Source organism: Rhinoderma darwinii, chromosome 4 (assembly GCF_050947455.1).
Source record: "Rhinoderma darwinii isolate aRhiDar2 chromosome 4, aRhiDar2.hap1, whole genome shotgun sequence".
NCBI classification, from domain to species: Eukaryota; Metazoa; Chordata; class Amphibia; order Anura; family Rhinodermatidae; genus Rhinoderma; species Rhinoderma darwinii.
In genome coordinates, this window is record NC_134690.1 from 91,495,216 (window position 1) to 91,502,825 (window position 7,610).

Consider the following 7,610-nt stretch of genomic DNA (forward strand, 5'->3'; position numbering starts at 1 on the left):
TTATGAAATCCTCAAGGAGAATCCCATACAAAAGGATAAAGAGGAACTCTTTAAGATTTTAAACCGTGCAAAAAACGAAAACCTCATTGATTTAAATGAATTCAAATTCATGGCCATTGATAAACCACAGACCCCCACATTTTATGCCCTCCCCAAAATCCACAAGGGGACCACCCCATTAAAGGGGCGACCAATAGTATCAGGGATAGGGGGATTAACACAAAATGTGGGCATCTATATAGACAAGGTCTTGAGAAACTTCGTAGAGGCTTTACCCTCTTATACCAAAGATACCACAAATCTTCTACAAAAAATCAATGAGGTCACGGTGGATGATGACACCATTCTGGCCAGCATTGATGTGGAGGCATTGTACTCCTCAATCCCCCACACAATGGGTCTAAAAGCGGTAGAATATTTCCTGAATACAAGGGGGACCCACCTACAGCGACACAATACCTTCGTTTTAGATCTATTAAGATTTGTATTGACAAACAATAATTTTCTCTTCAATGGTCGTATCTACCACCAACTCAGGGGAACAGCCATGGGTAACTCATGTGCACCGACATACGCAAACTTGCTCCTGGGTTGGTGGGAGGAAACCATGGTATTTACAGATGAGCGCCAACATCTAAACAGCCCGATCCTGATGTGGGCACGTTTTATAGACGACGTGTTTGTCCTTTGGGGGGGACTAGAAAGGGACTTCATTCAATATAGCAAAGAATTGAATGAAAATATTATCGGTTTGAGATTTACATCTGAATCCGACAATCAAAATCTGCCATTTTTGGATGTATATATCTCCAAAGATGACAAAGGAGGACTTATTTCAACTATATATAGAAAACCAACCTCCACAAATAGTCTTTTAAGATGGGAAAGTCACCACCCCATCCCATTGAAACAGGGAATACCAAAAGGACAGTACCTCAGACTAAGACGCAATTGCTCTAATGAACAAGAATTCATAGAACAAGCAAGGGATCTTAAAGCTCGATTCCTTGAAAGGGGGTATCCTTTGAGAACCCTTAAAAAAGCTTATCAGCACGCAATACAAAAGAAAAGGGAAGAACTCCTTATCCCAAAAAGAAGAGAATTGACTAATCAACCTATACGCCTAATTGGTACCTATGATAGATCAGACCAAAAAATTAAAGGAATACTCAGAAAACACTGGGGTATCCTACAAATGGACCCAGACCTCAAAGAAGTCATATCCCCCTGGGCACAGGTCACATATAGACGAGGAAGGAGTATAGGAGACAGAGTCACACATAGTCATTTGAAAAGCTCTAGACCTGACCCATGTTGGTTAGATCGAGGGAAAACGAGTGGGTGCTATAAATGCGGACACTGTAAGGCTTGCGCGGCTGTACAAAATACCAAAGATTTTAAGAGTTCATACACAGGAAAAAATTATAAAATCAAGGACTTCATAAATTGTAGTTCTAAAAATGTAGTCTACAAAATTACATGCAGTTGTCCCCGGGACTATATAGGAAAGACCACAAGGGAATGGAGAAGGAGGATCCTGGAACATCTAGGTGACATTAAAAATGATAGAGACAAACCGGTGGCTAGACATGTACATTCAAACCATGGGGGGGATGCAAAATGTCTTAAATTCACAGCCATTGAATTAATTCACCCATCAGTTAGAGGAGGAGATATAGACACAGTAGTTCTCCAAAGGGAATCTAAATGGATATTTAAATTGGATAGCTCTGCACCCCATGGATTAAATGAGAAATTAGATTTCTCTTGTTTCATTTAAAATCTTCAAAGTTTTTCTAACAGTTCATGAATATTTAAATAAATCCGAAAACCCCATAAAATAATTCACACACATCAACGGGCTATTAACAATTTAAATAGTCATCTAATACATTGTTATCGATCACCTTTGCAAAAAAAATATATAAAACTCTTGACACAAGAAATAGTATTTATGTATGAAGTAAAAGATACCATGTTTAAAAACAGATGGTTTACTGCCAAAAATATCTAAATAATAATATATCTAAATATAAGAATAAAAACCCACTCTAGTAGCTCAAATTTGGAATTTATAAACGGGTTTGTAGGGGTTAATGGTATGCAGTTCTCTGTATTTGTTTCCACAGACTCTGCATCTACACTAGTAGATAAGCCAGACACACCCTCCCCTCTCTCCCAATCTCGGGCAGCACTGGGTCTGATTCACATTGTGAATGCATGCGGTAACGCAAGCTGACTTGCTGTTTGCTGAGGGTGATTTAACTGTCTTTGACAGTTGTTCATGTCCAGCAGCAGCAATCACAGAGGCAGTGGTCCGTGATTGTGGTAGAAGAAGCTGGACAACACGGAGTCACTGACAGACACTACCCAATGGGAGGTGCTCTGGATTCCGTTCTGTATCAGCTTCAACTATGGGGCACTCCCCTGGATACGTCACTGGAGGAGTGCACAATGAGGGAGGGAACAACCTGTATAAAGAGCAATAGAAAACACATGTGGGTGAGGACGTCACACGCCGGAACCAGCGTTTACTCCAGCAGGAGGAAACAAGTGCTCTGAGGAATCTCTGCCACTGCAGAAGATTGAAACTTCAATACAGCTCCAACTTCATTTGTGCCCCCTGTCAAGGAGGTTATCTGGCCTTATCTCCCCTGAGGAATTCTGGCCATAAGGAAACGCGTCGGGAGAAAATAATGATTGATTGCCTAAAATCATATAAAAGAAACAAGTGAGGCTTCCCAGTCCCCAGCCATAAGAACGGAACAGGACTTTAACACACTACGGAACGGGTAGGAGGGGTCATTACCCCACAGAGTTTTATATATATCCTCCTGGGAAATAGATCACTCACATGTTTTTGCAACAATTTGGAGCATTTTTCTTTAACTCTGCAAAGAAATGATGATATCACCAATATTGAATTGACTTTTTTTTGCATTGAGCACTATATCTCCTGTACTACAAGGAAGATTTTTTTGTAAACAGTCTTGTCCTGGTGTGTCATTTGTTTTACACACTTTTTAAATATGTTACAAGTAAAAGTTACATTTTAAACGAAACTCTAGTCCTATTCCAGTGATTCAATTATTAATTATTGTAGAGTATACAAAATATCAAGTCCTGCGGTGGAAGGCTTCAAATATACCACTAACACCTTACACTGAAATACTTGGGATATGGCAGGCTTCATCACAAATACGTCAAATTTAGAAACCTGGATAAACCAGGCAAAGGAAGTATTTTCGGAAAAAGAATTTTTACAGAAAAAGTATACACCGTCACTCAAAACGGCATTCAATGAGCTTAATAAATGTTACAAAGAACAAGCAATATCTTGGTGGGAGGTGCAAGCATTTGAAAATTACATAAAACACAGTATAGTCCCCAGAGGACTAAGAATAACACTAATACCAGCTACCAGATTACAAAGTCCAGAACTGATGCGTAGGTGGGAAACGGAAGCAACAACTAGCTCCCTGAAATTCATGCAAATTATACTGGACGAAGAAAAACGTATTCTGGAAATAGCAACAAAAAAACTTAAAGAACAAATAGAGGTGACCCTGAAATTCAAATCTGACTCGGAGTACATTGGGAAGGAAATACATCTACAAAACGCATTTGAAAAATTCCAATACAACCTTATAGAAAGGAAACATCACCAATTTACCCGGGATTTGCAAGATTTCAGGGAAAATAAGGCATATTGCTTTGAAGAAAGGAAAGGGAAGAATAAACCTGAAACGGACCAATCCTCATCAGATACGGATTTCACAGAATCTGAACAAAATCTCAATAGTAGGAGTAGAATATCGAGAGGAAGAAATTACTCAAGACAGTTCAGGGGACGGGGCTTCTCTAGAGGGAGGAGCCCACTACAAACATGGGAAACCTCTCAAATGAATCCAAGCACCTTACCTTACCAGAATCAAATGATGTATACGAATACAGAGTCTTCATCTTTTTTAGAGAAAGAAGGGCAGAGGACACCCTATCAATTAAGAAACAGAGCAAACAATCCGAGATAAACAAAACTAACCACAGAATTATCAACTTATCCAAATAGAGCCCTTTCTGACACAGAAATACAGGTACTTAATAAAGGCCTTTCGTTTGTACCTACAACCACCTATGAGGTTTTCAATTGGGTAAAGGATATCAACTTATTTACGAGGAAACTCAAGTGGCACAAACTATATAAAATAAAGGATAAAAAAGAATGCATGGAATTGGGACTAACATTATCAGAATTACCGCATGCAAGGAATCTGGCGTCTCTATTATCCCAAAATGAAAAACCAAGGGGTGAGGGTCCCTTTACCCAATGCAAACTGAAAAGTAAAAAAATGCCTCCAACAAGTGATGTCTCGATTATAGATGTCTTCCAGGACTTGGTAGTCAAAGACCTAATAGAAATTGAAACCTCGAGAAAACCATCCAACCTTAATAAAAAAGAACATGAAGCACTGTTGTCGCTGGAAAAGGATGAAAATATAATCATCAAGGCCTCCGATAAGGGGGGGAACACAGTTGTTCTTACAAGAAAAGATTATATGGATATGTGTCAAACCATCCTAAATGACAAGGAGAGTTATGAAATCCTCAAGGAGAATCCCATACAAAAGGATAAAGAGGAACTCTTTAAGATTTTAAACCGTGCAAAAAACGAAAACCTCATTGATTTAAATGAATTCAAATTCATGGCCATTGATAAACCACAGACCCCCACATTTTATGCCCTCCCCAAAATCCACAAGGGGACCACCCCATTAAAGGGGCGACCAATAGTATCAGGGATAGGGGGATTAACACAAAATGTGGGCATCTATATAGACAAGGTCTTGAGAAACTTCGTAGAGGCTTTACCCTCTTATACCAAAGATACCACAAATCTTCTACAAAAAATCAATGAGGTCACGGTGGATGATGACACCATTCTGGCCAGCATTGATGTGGAGGCATTGTACTCCTCAATCCCCCACACAATGGGTCTAAAAGCGGTAGAATATTTCCTGAATACAAGGGGGACCCACCTACAGCGACACAATACCTTCGTTTTAGATCTATTAAGATTTGTATTGACAAACAATAATTTTCTCTTCAATGGTCGTATCTACCACCAACTCAGGGGAACAGCCATGGGTAACTCATGTGCACCGACATACGCAAACTTGCTCCTGGGTTGGTGGGAGGAAACCATGGTATTTACAGATGAGCGCCAACATCTAAACAGCCCGATCCTGATGTGGGCACGTTTTATAGACGACGTGTTTGTCCTTTGGGGGGGACTAGAAAGGGACTTCATTCAATATAGCAAAGAATTGAATGAAAATATTATCGGTTTGAGATTTACATCTGAATCCGACAATCAAAATCTGCCATTTTTGGATGTATATATCTCCAAAGATGACAAAGGAGGACTTATTTCAACTATATATAGAAAACCAACCTCCACAAATAGTCTTTTAAGATGGGAAAGTCACCACCCCATCCCATTGAAACAGGGAATACCAAAAGGACAGTACCTCAGACTAAGACGCAATTGCTCTAATGAACAAGAATTCATAGAACAAGCAAGGGATCTTAAAGCTCGATTCCTTGAAAGGGGGTATCCTTTGAGAACCCTTAAAAAAGCTTATCAGCACGCAATACAAAAGAAAAGGGAAGAACTCCTTATCCCAAAAAGAAGAGAATTGACTAATCAACCTATACGCCTAATTGGTACCTATGATAGATCAGACCAAAAAATTAAAGGAATACTCAGAAAACACTGGGGTATCCTACAAATGGACCCAGACCTCAAAGAAGTCATATCCCCCTGGGCACAGGTCACATATAGACGAGGAAGGAGTATAGGAGACAGAGTCACACATAGTCATTTGAAAAGCTCTAGACCTGACCCATGTTGGTTAGATCGAGGGAAAACGAGTGGGTGCTATAAATGCGGACACTGTAAGGCTTGCGCGGCTGTACAAAATACCAAAGATTTTAAGAGTTCATACACAGGAAAAAATTATAAAATCAAGGACTTCATAAATTGTAGTTCTAAAAATGTAGTCTACAAAATTACATGCAGTTGTCCCCGGGACTATATAGGAAAGACCACAAGGGAATGGAGAAGGAGGATCCTGGAACATCTAGGTGACATTAAAAATGATAGAGACAAACCGGTGGCTAGACATGTACATTCAAACCATGGGGGGGATGCAAAATGTCTTAAATTCACAGCCATTGAATTAATTCACCCATCAGTTAGAGGAGGAGATATAGACACAGTAGTTCTCCAAAGGGAATCTAAATGGATATTTAAATTGGATAGCTCTGCACCCCATGGATTAAATGAGAAATTAGATTTCTCTTGTTTCATTTAAAATCTTCAAAGTTTTTCTAACAGTTCATGAATATTTAAATAAATCCGAAAACCCCATAAAATAATTCACACACATCAACGGGCTATTAACAATTTAAATAGTCATCTAATACATTGTTATCGATCACCTTTGCAAAAAAAATATATAAAACTCTTGACACAAGAAATAGTATTTATGTATGAAGTAAAAGATACCATGTTTAAAAACAGATGGTTTACTGCCAAAAATATCTAAATAATAATATATCTAAATATAAGAATAAAAACCCACTCTAGTAGCTCAAATTTGGAATTTATAAACGGGTTTGTAGGGGTTAATGGTATGCAGTTCTCTGTATTTGTTTCCACAGACTCTGCATCTACACTAGTAGATAAGCCAGACACACCCTCCCCTCTCTCCCAATCTCGGGCAGCACTGGGTCTGATTCACATTGTGAATGCATGCGGTAACGCAAGCTGACTTGCTGTTTGCTGAGGGTGATTTAACTGTCTTTGACAGTTGTTCATGTCCAGCAGCAGCAATCACAGAGGCAGTGGTCCGTGATTGTGGTAGAAGAAGCTGGACAACACGGAGTCACTGACAGACACTACCCAATGGGAGGTGCTCTGGATTCCGTTCTGTATCAGCTTCAACTATGGGGCACTCCCCTGGATACGTCACTGGAGGAGTGCACAATGAGGGAGGGAACAACCTGTATAAAGAGCAATAGAAAACACATGTGGGTGAGGACGTCACACGCCGGAACCAGCGTTTACTCCAGCACGAGGAAACAAGTGCTCTGAGGAATCTCTGCCACTGCAGAAGATTGAAACTTCAATACAGCTCCAACTTCATTTGTGCCCCCTGTCAAGGAGGTTATCTGGCCTTATCTCCCCTGAGGAATTCTGGCCATAAGGAAACGCGTCGGGAGAAAATAATGATTGATTGCCTAAAATCATATAAAAGAAACAAGTGAGGCTTCCCAGTCCCCAGCCATAAGAACGGAACAGGACTTTAACACACTACGGAACGGGTAGGAGGGGTCATTACCCCACAGAGTTTTATATATATCCTCCTGGGAAATAGATCACTCACATGTTTTTGCAACAATTTGGAGCATTTTTCTTTAACTCTGCAAAGAAATGATGATATCACCAATATTGAATTGACTTTTTTTTGCATTGAGCACTATATCTCCTGTACTATAAGGAAGATTTTTTTGTAAACAGTCTTGTCCTGGTGTGTCATTTGTTTTAC